The sequence below is a fragment of the Lineus longissimus genome, chromosome 10, assembly GCF_910592395.1.
Source record: "Lineus longissimus chromosome 10, tnLinLong1.2, whole genome shotgun sequence".
NCBI classification, from domain to species: Eukaryota; Metazoa; Nemertea; class Pilidiophora; order Heteronemertea; family Lineidae; genus Lineus; species Lineus longissimus.
Genome location: NC_088317.1, coordinates 16,828,828 through 16,840,763, shown reverse-complemented (window position 1 = coordinate 16,840,763; position 11,936 = coordinate 16,828,828). Strand labels below are relative to the sequence as shown.

The 11,936-nt window shown below is 43.1% G+C and overlaps 2 long non-coding RNA genes across 4 annotated transcripts; both read left to right on the top strand.

The window, feature by feature from the left end:
- On the top strand, window positions 1-5,593 carry LOC135494951 (uncharacterized). 3 transcript variants are annotated; one of them, XR_010448492.1, is made up of 5 exons: window positions 1-87; window positions 1,904-2,048; window positions 3,045-3,432; window positions 3,657-3,814; window positions 4,459-5,129. It is a non-coding gene; the product is annotated as an uncharacterized LOC135494951 (long non-coding RNA). The 3 variants fall into 3 exon arrangements; XR_010448493.1 differs by lacking the exon at window positions 1-87 and adding an exon at window positions 5,506-5,593 and having other exon boundaries at window positions 1,751-2,048; window positions 4,459-4,762; XR_010448491.1 differs by lacking the exon at window positions 1-87 and having other exon boundaries at window positions 1,751-2,048.
- Window positions 5,594-6,480: 887 nt separating this feature from the next.
- LOC135495148 (uncharacterized) lies at window positions 6,481-8,192 on the top strand. Its single transcript, XR_010448530.1, has 3 exons — window positions 6,481-6,862; window positions 7,087-7,271; window positions 7,909-8,192. It is a non-coding gene; the product is annotated as an uncharacterized LOC135495148 (long non-coding RNA).
- Window positions 8,193-11,936: the final 3,744 nt, after the last annotated feature.

Below are 11,936 nucleotides of genomic sequence, written 5' to 3'. Positions count from 1 at the left end.
CGAGGACTGTGGCCGGGAGCTTCGAAACTTCCCAGTTAAATCCTTCGATTTTTCGTCTAAATTATGAAATTAGTTCTTCTTTGGATGGTGAGTTAAAAGAAGAGATGTCATAGCTCATACATGTGCCAAATTTGATTCCTTTCTTGAGATATCGAGGGAATAAAACGATTTTTTTGCATGCGGGGTGCGCTGAAAAAAAATTGACGGTAGCAATAGCATGCATTTGCGGCCGCCTGGACTTTGATCTGTGCCGGAAAAAAACACCGATCCAACGTTCTTTGACTTCACCAAGTTTCACTGCTGGCGATGTTTTTGTATTCTGTATTTAATTCCACGTCTAATAAACTGAAGTGTGTGGACGTTTTGACCATTTTTTGGTGGAAAAATCGTGTTCAAACTGATTGTCAGTGATTCCAAAATGAATACATTGTTTCTATATCTAACGCGCATGCGCGGGGAACCATGCGTTTTTGAGTACGGGGGTCACAGCAGTTCCTGGATGGGCTTGTGTACATACATTTTCGTGATTTAAAGAAAATTCAATGCTGCGATTTTCATCAAATTTTGCAGAAGTGTAGTTCTATATCTTGTCAAATGTCATTAGTGAATTTTAGAAAGTTCCAATAATTCTAAATTGTTTCATTAGCGTTTTTGTGAATGTCAGAATATTTAATCACATTTGTCCCATGGTACCACCTTGGAGGAATTATACTTGACTCCAAGGTACCACTGAACAGTTAATACTAGTGATCTCAGCCCGGCTGATCGTCTCTCAGGGAAGGGAGGAGACCCATTGAATATGGCCCTGCCCCCCCTCCCCCCGAGGCCTATTCAGGACAGGACATGTTGTGTTTGTAGTAAAGTTAAATGCAGCAGAAGGTTGATTTAGCAATTCCATGGGCTTTTGCAGGCAATGCTCTAAGTATCCTTTTTCTCTCTGAGCCAGGACATTGTCACAACCTCAGAGCAGAATAGTGTGTAGTTCACAACTGCTTCTCTCCGAGACAGGACATTGACAGAACCTCAAAGCAGATCCAGTGTTGAGTTCTCAACTGCTTATCTCTGAGACAGGACCTTATTACAACCTGAAAGCAGATCCAGTATTTATGTCTCAATTGTTTCTCCTGAGACAGGACATCGTCCCTGCCAACCTCCTATTTCTCTCTGAGACAGGACATTGTCACAACCTCAGAGCAGATCAAGTGTTTAGTTCACAACTGTTTCTCTCCGAGACAGGACATTGTCACAACTTCAAAGCAGATCCAGTGTTTAGTTCACAATTGCTTATCTCTGAGACGGGACACTGACACAACCTCAAAGCAGATACAGTGTTTAGTTTAGGACTGCTTATCTCTGAGACGGGACATTGTCACAACCTCAAAGCAGATCCAATGTTTAGTTCTCAACCGTTACAACCTCAAAACAGATCAAGTGTTTAGTTCTCAACTGTTCATCTTGGAGACAGGATGACATTGACACAACCTCAATCCAGTGTTCAGTTCTGGAACTGTTTCTCTCCGAGATAGGACATTTTTGATTGTCACAACCTTGAAGCCGATCCAGTGTTTAGTTCTCGACTGTTTATCTCGGAGACAGGATGACATTGACACAACCTCAAAGCAGATACAGTGTTTAGTTCTCAACTGCTTACCTGAGACAGGACCTTAGCACAACCTCAAAGCAGATCCAGTATTTATGTCTCAATTGTTTCTCCTGAGACAGGACATCGTCCCTGCCAACCTCCTATTTCTCTCTGAGACAGGACATTGTCACAACCTCAGAGCAGACCCAGTGTTCAGTTCTGCAACTGTTTCTCTCGGAGACGGAACCTCGCAGCAGATGTAGTACTCTGTAGTCCCAACCATCTTGCATATTGATTCTAACCCCTACTGTCCCATTCCAGGACCAAAGTTCAACCATCGCTCATATGGTCCTACAGATGAAACTGAAAGCTCCCATTGCCCATGAGACTACGCAAGAGAAAGGCAACTGCTTGATGTTCTATGCCTAGCACATATATTCAGCAACCTGGGTGATAATTTTCTGCAGTAAGTATTGAAATGGAAAGACTTAAAAAATCATCCTTATGATTACCAAATTGCACGGAGAGAGATTTTGGTCTTGTGAGGACAAAGTCACAATCGGATTGCTGGGAAAAAATCCCTCAAGTCTTCCATGGTACTTGTGAGGAAATGAGGAAAGATCCAGTCCTATTATTTTGTCCTTGGGCTTGTTTTCAGCTAGGTGATTATCTTTGCAGTCCATCATGCCATGCAGTGTGCAACAGCATATCGGCACCTCTCACCAATAGTGAGACGGTTCTACACCTTTTGATAAGTGATGTCCATAGTCTATTATTGCAGCCTTGTTTTCATTCTGGCCCACAGACATATTATATCATTATAGTTGGAATCATTAATATGTCACACTGTGACAACTGCTATTCGGGTGTCTTTCAACACTCAGCAGTATAGTTTTACACTTGGCTGTGTTTATTATTAATTGCTGGACAAGGACGAGGGAGGTCTCGATGTTTGAATGGCAGCTGTAATGGTTTATAATTCTTCCCCTCGGCACAAGTGTTGCTTTGTCTTCACCATCCTTTCCCTCAAATCCATTAAAAGAAGATTAAGATTCAGAATGGACAACCAAAGGTCACAACTCTGTATGTCTTTGCCTGTCCCGAATCCTGCACAGGTCCGAGTAAAACCTTGGAATCTGTCATAAAAGGCACCAACCCACAGGTCTATATTCACTCGTCTCCAACTCTATAGTCTGGTGCTAAATAAGTACAACCTTGGTTCTGAATGTATGTATTTGACAACTCCAGTCCAGGTTGAGTTCTGGTAAGTACAACCTAGGGATCAATCCCAAAAGACCCAACCCTGGTCTATCTGTCTCCAACCCTAGCAGGGTCCCAGTTAAAGTAGAGCCTTTGGATTTTTCCAAAAAGGTAACGATCCTCTATGTCTGTCTTCACCTGTTCGTATTCCTGGTAAGATCCCAGTGAAGCCCTTTTATAACTTGATGTTCATCTTCTGCAGGTCCAAGAAGTGTGTCTTGAATGGAACAGGTGAGGCTTCCCAAGATGATGATGGATTGACAACTGGAGGATGTTCGAGGTATACGACGGAGGGAACGATGCCTTACTTCCTGGATGGACACTATAGCCTGTGATGCAGAGAGCACTGAAGTTCAAGAGCAAGAGAGGTGTTGACACAGATGGCTCAGAACTGTAATGCCTGGAGGGCTGTGGTGGTACAGTTGACATAGAAATGTAAAGTCGCAGGAGTGAGTGGTCCAAGAATGGAAAGTGTTCAAAAATAACACAAGCAGGGCAAAAATTGGAGACTTTGGCCAGGATCGTGGCAACAAGATGCAACGTGGCCAACTGTTGGCAGCTCAAGACTGGAGCTAAGCAGGTCTGATCAGGTAAGTCTTTAACTATGAAAAGATAAGTGTAATAAATAGCATTGCATGGCTAATAAAATGTAATACAAAAGGAATCTGTTGACCATAGCGAAAACCTAAGCTGTTGGCATTGCCTTCCTCGTCACATGAAGACTGTGACCTTGGATGTGATGTTGATTTTTAACATCGGTCTTGCTCTTGAGCCATTCCAATAGCTGGGTTCTTATACTTTTCTGCTTCTGCAGGATCAAGGTGGAAGATGGTTACTGAGCATGCAAGAGCAGCTTTGGAAGGTGGACAACTGATGCACAACCTTGGAATTTGTCCAAAATGTCTAAATCCTGAATTTCACAAAACTGAGCTCCGAGTGGAACTTGATGAAGGTGTTTCTGAACATGAAAAGGTATGGTGAGCTCATATTTACTGTCAACACATGAACTTCAAGAACATTGTTAAAAGTAGAGCACTACTGTTCTTTCATTAAACCAGCTTTAGCTGTCACCATGATGCTACAAGTTATTGTAATCATCTTCGGCGGTTGTTAAAAATGTATTTTCAAATTCTTAATAAGTTGTAATTATCTGCCTGCTGGATCAAGAAACAAGATGGATCTCAAACACCCACGAGCAGGGCTTAAGGGAGAAACATGAGAAGCTTGTATGGACTCATCCTCGGGCGGAAGTCTGAGGCACGACGCCAATAAACCCAAATGGTGCTAACCACAGTGGCACTCGAAAACTATCATCAGCCTTGGAGGAGGAATACTTCCTGGTGAAAATCACCTCAAAACACCGAGTGTGTCATTCCCAGGCCACAGATAATGTCTTGATGTTTTTTCAAGCCCAAGACCGTCTTGTACCTCAGATATGCCATTCAGTGGTGGAAGTTTCAGTGGCCTTAATGTAAACTAATTCTTGCTGTTCCTCCAAAAGAAAACTTTGTTCCCCATATACTGTCCACTCCGACGAGCAAATAGCTGTGGCCTAAAACGAAGTTACTTAAGAAAACTAATGGTATACATGTGTACTGTCTGCTTTTGATCTTCAGGATGAATTAGCCAGAAACTTGGAAGTAAAAGTCACCGGGATGCACAGAGATCACCAGACATGGCAGCAATGACCACCAATTTGTGCAGAGGCATACATGAACAGATGGCTTGTGCTGATAGGAGCAGATGACTTTTGGGTGTAAGGAGATGGCTGACAGATGGAAACAGGCAGCTTACATATAGGAGCAGATGGTGCATGGAGGGGAGTATTGTGCTCTGTAGTACATGATTTGAAAAGTTGTAAATCTGCTTATTGGAGTAAAGATGTACAATGTAATATCCACACCTGGTATTCTACTGTAGGTTAGCTAGGACCTTTTTGTTTTCACTTTTAAAAACCTATGCGATCTGCCGCACTGAATGTCCCTCTTGGATTGTTGGACTGGGTCCGTTAAATGTCAAATGGCGTAAATTGGCCGTCTGAGTGTAACTATGGCACGTTTCTTAACCGCAAAAGCAGTGGCTGTCTTCAGGTCTTTTCTGCCTCGCAGGCAAATCTGCATACCAGCGATTATATGCATACTTAAGTTTTGCTTTGAAGCAATATCAGTGGTACCCTTGTTAAGCAGTGGCAGTGTTCAGGTCTTGTCTGCCTCGCTGACATATCTGCATACCAGTAGTTATGTGCAGACTTGGCTCTTTCTTTGGAGCAGTACAGTTGTAAGATAAATCCTGTGTGTAATTTTATGAATTAGTTGCTCATCGAGGGCTTACGAAGGTTTTGATGCCTTGCTGGCATATCTGCATACTAGTAAATATGTGCAGATTCATTTCTTGCTTTGAAGCAATTTTGTTGCTACACTCCTAAAGCAGTGGCAATGTTCAGGTCTTTTCTGCCTTGTGGGCAAATCTGCATACCAGTAATTATGTGCAGACTTGGCTCTTCCTATTTCTCTCTGAGACAGGACATTGTCACAACCTCAGAGCAGATCCAGTGTTCAGTTCTGCAACTGTTTCTCTCGGAGACAGAACCTCGCAGCAGATGTAGTACTCGGTAGTCCCAACCATCTTGCATATTGATTCTAACCCCTACTGTCCCATTCCAGGACCAAAGTTCAACCATCGCTCATATGGTCCTACAGATGAAACTGAAAGCTCCCATTGCCCATGAGACTGTGCAAGAGAAAGGCAACTGCTTGATGTTCTATGCCTAGCACATATATTCAGCAACCTGGGTGATAAGTTTCTGCAGTAAGTATTGAAATGGAAAGACGTAAAAAATCATCCTTATGATTACCGAGTTGCACGGAGAGAGATTTTGGTCTCGTGAGGACAAAGTCACAATCGGATTGCTGGGAAAAACGCCTCAAGTCTTCCATGGTACTTGTGAGGAAATGAGGAAAGACCCAGGCCTATTATTTTGTCCTTGGGCTTGTTTTCAGCTGGTTAATATGTCACACTGTGACAACTGCTATTCGGGTGTCTTTCAACACTCAGCAGTATAGTTTTACACTTGGCTGTGTTTATTATTAATTGCTGGACAAGGACGAGGGAGGTCTCGATGTTTGAATGGCAGCTGTAAAGGTTTATAATTCTTCCCCTCGGCACAAGTGTTGCTTTGTCTTCACCATCCTCTCCCTCAAATCCATTAAAAGAAGATTAAGATTCAGAATTGACAACCAAAGGTCATAACTCTGTATGTCTTTGCCTGTCCCCAATCCTGCACAGGTCCGAGTAAAACCTTGGAATCTGTCATAAAAGGCACCAACCCACAGGTCTATATTCACTCGTCTCCAACTCTATAGTCTGGTGCTAAATAAGTACAACCTTGGTTCTGAATGTATGTATTTGACAACTCCAGTCCAGGTTGAGTTCTGGTAAGTACAACCTAGGGATCAATCCCAAAAGACCCAACCCTGGTCTATCTGTCTCCAACCCTAGCAGGGTCCTAGTTAAAGTAGAGCCTTTGGATTTTTCCAAAAAGGTAACGATCCTCTATGTCTGTCTTCACCTGTTTGTATTCCTGGTAAGATCCCAGTGAAGCCCTTTTATAACTTGATGTTCATCTTCTGCAGGTCCAAGAAGTGTGTCTTGAATGGAACAGGTGAGGCTTCCCAAGATGATGATGGATTGGCAACTGGAGGATGTTCGAGGTATACGACGGAGGGAACGATGCCTTACTTCCTGGATGGACGCTATAGCCTGTGATGCAGAGAGCACTGAAGTTCAAGAGCAAGAGAGGTGTTGACACAGATGGCTCAGAACTGTAATGCCTGGAGGGCTGTGGTGGTACAGTTGACATAGAAATGTAAAGTCGCAGGAGTGAGTGGTCCAAGAATGGAAAGTGTTCAGAAATAACACAAGCAGGGCAAAAATTGGAGACTTTGGCCAGGATCGTGGCAACAAGATGCAACGTGGCCAACTGTTGGCAGCTCAAGACTGGAGCTAAGCAGGTCTGATCAGGTAAGTCTTTAACTATGAAAAGATAAGTGTAATAAATAGCATTGCATGGCTAATAAAATGTAATACAAAAGGAATCTGTTGACCATAGCGAAAACCTAAGCTGTTGGCATTGCCTTCCTCGTCACATGAAGACTGTGACCTTGGATGTGATGTTGATTTTTAACATCGGTCTTGCTCTTGAGCCATTCCAATAGCTGGGTTCTTATACTTTTCTGCTTCTGCAGGATCAAGGTGGAAGATGGTTACTGAGCATGCAAGAGCAGCTTTGGAAGGTGGACAACTGATGCACAACCTTGGAATTTGTCCAAAATGTCTAAATCCTGAATTTCACAAAACTGAGCTCCGAGTGGAACTTGATGAAGGTGTTTCTGAACATGAAAAGGCTTCGGGTGGTCATATAGTCATATAGGTATGGTGAGCTCATATTTTATGTCAACACATGAACTTCAAGAACATTGTTAAAAGTAGAGCACTACCATTCTTTCATTAAACCAGCTTTAGCTGTCACCATGATGCTACAAGTTATTGTAATCATCTTCGGCGGTTGTTAAAAATGTATTTTCAAATTCTTAATAAGTTGTAATTATCTGCCTGCTGGATCAAGCAACAAGATGGATCTCAAACACCCACGAGCAGGGCTTAAGGGAGAAACATGAGAAGCTTGTATGGACTCGTCCTCGGGCGTAAGTCGGAGGCATGACGCCAATAAACCCAAATGGTGCTAACCACAGTGGCACTCGAAAACTATCATCGGCCTTGGAGGAGGAATACTTCCTGGTGAAAATCACCTCAAAACACCGAGTGTGTCATTCCCAGGCCACAGATAATGTCTTGATGTTTTTTCAAGCCCAAGACCGTCTTGTACCTCAGATATGCCATTCAGTGGTGGAAGCTTCAGTGGCCTTAATGTAAACTAATTCTTGCTGTTCCTCCAAAAGAAAACTTTGTTTCCCATATACTGTCCAGAGCAAACAGCTGTGGCCTAAAACGAAATTACTTAAGAAAACTAATGGTATACATGTGTACTGTCTGCTTTTGATCTTCAGGATGAATTAGCCAGAAACTTGGAAGTAAAAGTCACCGGGATGCACAGAGATCACAAGACATGGCAGCAATGACCACCAATTTGTGCAGAGGCATACATGAACAGATGGCTTGTGCTGATGGGAGCAGATGACTTTTGGGTGGAAGGAGATGGCTGACAGATGGAAACAGGCAGCTTACATATAGGAGCAGATGGCGCATGGAGGGGAGTATTGTGCTCTGTAGTACATGATTTGAAAGGTTGTAAATCTGCTTATTGGAGTAAAGATGTACAATGGAATATCCACACCTGTTTGTAATTTTATAAATTAGTTGCTCATTGAGGGCTTACGAAGGTTTTGATGCCTTGCTGGCATATCTGCATACCAGTAAATATGTGCAGATTCATTTCTTGCTTTGAAGCAATTTTGTTGCTACACTCCTAAAGCAGTGGCAATGTTCAGGTCTTTTCTGCCTTGCGGGCAAATCTGCATACCAGTAATTATGTGCAGACTTGGCTCTTCCAGAGATTGTAGGACTGGGTCCATTGAATGTAACAAAAAGAATCGATGCCTATTTACAAATGAAATGAAGAGTCTGCACTTTGGTGCAACTCCATATAACTCTCAGGTGATTTCGCTCTGAACTTGTGACACTCTGATAGGTCTGAAATAATCATTATCTCGCCCCTCTGGGAAAAATTTGCAGCCGCATTGCACCTTCTTGTTACCGACCTGAGAGATGGCGATGTCGGGAGGGCATGACGGTCGGCAAACCTATTGCGAATGGGCAGCACAATTGGGTGTAGGATATTCCGAAACCATTGCACACTCCTGAATCTGCGGTGGGTTGGTACCCCACGCTATGTAAGGAGTAGGTTTTTGGGTAAAACTTGGTCCACGTTAATAGGTCGTGCCTTAAAATGATGAGAAGTTGCGAATTGACGCCCTGTGAAGTGTCCTTCGACCAGCTAGTGCTAATCCGGTCACTGTCTCCAGGTCACCATGCCTCGGTCAATGAGCGGGCGAAGCACCCAATGGCTCCGTCAGGAGTACATCGTCAACTTCAGCCCGTAGTCAAACCGGTACGCGCACAAATATCTTAGCTGAGAGTGGGGGACATCAGTAAAGTGCTTCTCATCGGGGTAATACAGTATTGACCCCATTTTTTGTTGGATTCATTTCCACAGGAGTGCTCGATAATGAGAATTTCAGGCCAGTCTGATTATCACCAGTACAGAGGGCAATTATCTAATAGTTATGTGGCTTTCCCTCAAACTGTGTACTCTTTCATGTCAATTGTAAATTAGTGTTGCTTGGTAGTGTTCAGGGGCTTTTTGTTGAACAGGCACATTTGCATACCAGTAATTATGTGCAAACATCATTTTTGCTTTGAAGCAATATCGTTGCTACACTCCTAAAGCAGTGGCTGTCTTCAGGTCTTTTCTGCCTTGCGGGCAAATCTGCATATCAGCGATTATATGCATACTTAAGTTTTGCTTTGAAGCAATATCAGTGCTACACTTGTTAAGCAGTGGCAGTGTTCAGGTCTTGTCTGCCTCGCTGACATATCTGCATACCAGTAGTTATGTGCAGACTTGGCTCTTTCTTTCGAGCAGTACAGTTGTAAGATAAATCCTGTTTGTAATTTTATAAATTAGTTGCTCATTGAGGGCTTACGAAGGTTTTGATGCCTTGCTGGCATATCTGCATACCAGTAAATATGTGCAGATTCATTTCTTGCTTTGAAGCAATTTTGTTGCTACACTCCTAAAGCAGTGGCAATGTTCAGGTCTTTTCTGCCTCGCGGGCAAATCTGCATACCAGTAATTATGTGCAGACTTGGCTCTTCCAGAGATTGTAGGACTGGGTCCATTGAATGTAACAAAAAGAATCGATGCCTATTTACAAATGAAATGAAGAGTCTGCACTTTGGTGCAACTCCATATAACTCTCAGGTGATTTCGCTCTGAACTTGTGACACTCTGATCGGTCTGAAATGATCATTATCTCGCCCCTCTGGGAAAAATTTGCAGCCGCATTGCACCTTCTTGTTACCGACCTGAGAGATGGCGATGTCGGGAGGGCATGACGGTCGGCAAACCTATTGCGAATGGGCAGCACAATTGGGTGTAGGATATTCCGAAACCATTGCACACTCCTGAATCTGCGGTGGGTTGGTACCCCACGCTATGTAGGTTCATGCCCATTTCGCCTTGTCTTTTTTCGCCTTTTCCCATTTTGCCTTTAAAAAATATACATTTCGCCTTCTCCTATTTCGCCTTTTCCAATTTTGCCTCTTCCTAATCCGCCTTATTCTATCTCGCCTTTGTCTTTTTTCGCCTTTTCATTTTTCGCCTTATGCTATTTTGCCTCTGTTTTATCTTGCCTTATCACAAGTTGCCTTATCCATTCTTGCCTTCGTCTCAGTTCGCCATTGTCTTAATCTGCCTTCTCCTATTTCACCTTGTCCTAATTTACCTTTGTCCTAATTCGCCTTCATCCTATCTCGCCTTTACCCGCCCCGCCTTTGTATTATTTCGCCTTCTTCCCATTTCGCCTTCTTCCTACTTTGCAACAAACTTGGTGTCTTTACCCATGTTTGTTGAGTCAATCTTTCATATGAAAGTGTCTTCAACAGTGTTGAAGGGCTTCTAGGGTCCATTCGGGGGTACCCGCAACCAAAACCCGGTGGACATTGCCAAAATTACAAGTGTAGATAACTTCTCAGCCATAATAGTCATATTACATTACATACCATATTACAAAAGACTTTTGTCTCTTTTACCCATGTTTTACCCATGTTTGTGGGGCCAATCTTTCATATAAGAGTGTTTCCACGAATTATGTTTTGGTACCCTACCCAAGGCTGTTGCTTAATTACCAATATTTTCAAATCTTCATAACTTCTGAACCATCTACATGTAAGCTTACATGTATCTCCAAAACCAACTTTTGGATTGATAAAAGGCGAGGTGAGATATGGCGAAACGGGAGAAGGCAAAACGGAAAGAAGGCGAATTGACATAAAGGTCAATCAAGAAAAGGCAAGATGAGATAAGGCAGGATGGAACCAAGGCAGAATAGGACAAAGGCGAAATAAGAAAAGGCAAACTAGGATGAGGCAAGATGAGAGGAAGGCGAGTTAGGAAGAAGGCCAATTGGAACAAAGGCGAGATAAGACGATGGCGAAATCGTAGAAGGCGAATTGAGAAAAGGCAAGTTAGGAGAAGGCTAAATGGGAGAAGGCAAAATTGGATAAGGCGAATAAGGTTAAGGCGGAATGGGCAGATACCGCTATGTAAGGAGTAGGTTTTTGGGTAAAACTTGGTCCACGTTAATAGGTCGTGCCTTAAAATGATGAGAAGTTGCGAATTGACGCCCTGTGAAGTGTCCTTCGACCAGCTAGTGCTAATCCGGTCACTGTCTCCAGGTCACCATGCCTCGGTCAATGAGCGGGCGAAGCACCCAATGGCTCCGTCAGGAGTACATCGTCAACTTCAGCCCGTAGTCAAACCGGTACACGCACAAATATCTTAGTTGAGAGTGGGGGACATCAAGTGCTTCTCATCGGGGTAATACAGTATTGACCCCATTTTTTGTTGGATTCATTTCCACAGGAGTGCTCGATAATGAGAATTTCAGGCCAGTCTGATTATCACCAGTACAGAGGGCAATTATCTAATAGTTATGTGGCTTTCCCTCAAACTGTATACTCTTTCATGTCAATTGTAAATTAGTGTTGCTTGGTAGTGTTCAGGGTCTTTTTGTTGAACAGGCACATTTGCATACCAGTAATTATGTGCAAACATCATTTTTGCTTTGAAGCAATATCGTTGCTACACTCCTAAAGCAGTGGCTGTCTTCAGGTCTTTTCTGCCTCACGGGCAAATATGCATACCAGCGATTATATGCATACTTAAGTTTTGCTTTGAAGCAATATCAGTGCTACACTTGTTAAGCAGTGGCAGTGTTCAGGTCTTGTCTGCCTCGCTGACATATCTGCATACCAGTAGTTATGTGCAGACTTGGCTCTTTCTTTCGAGCAGTAC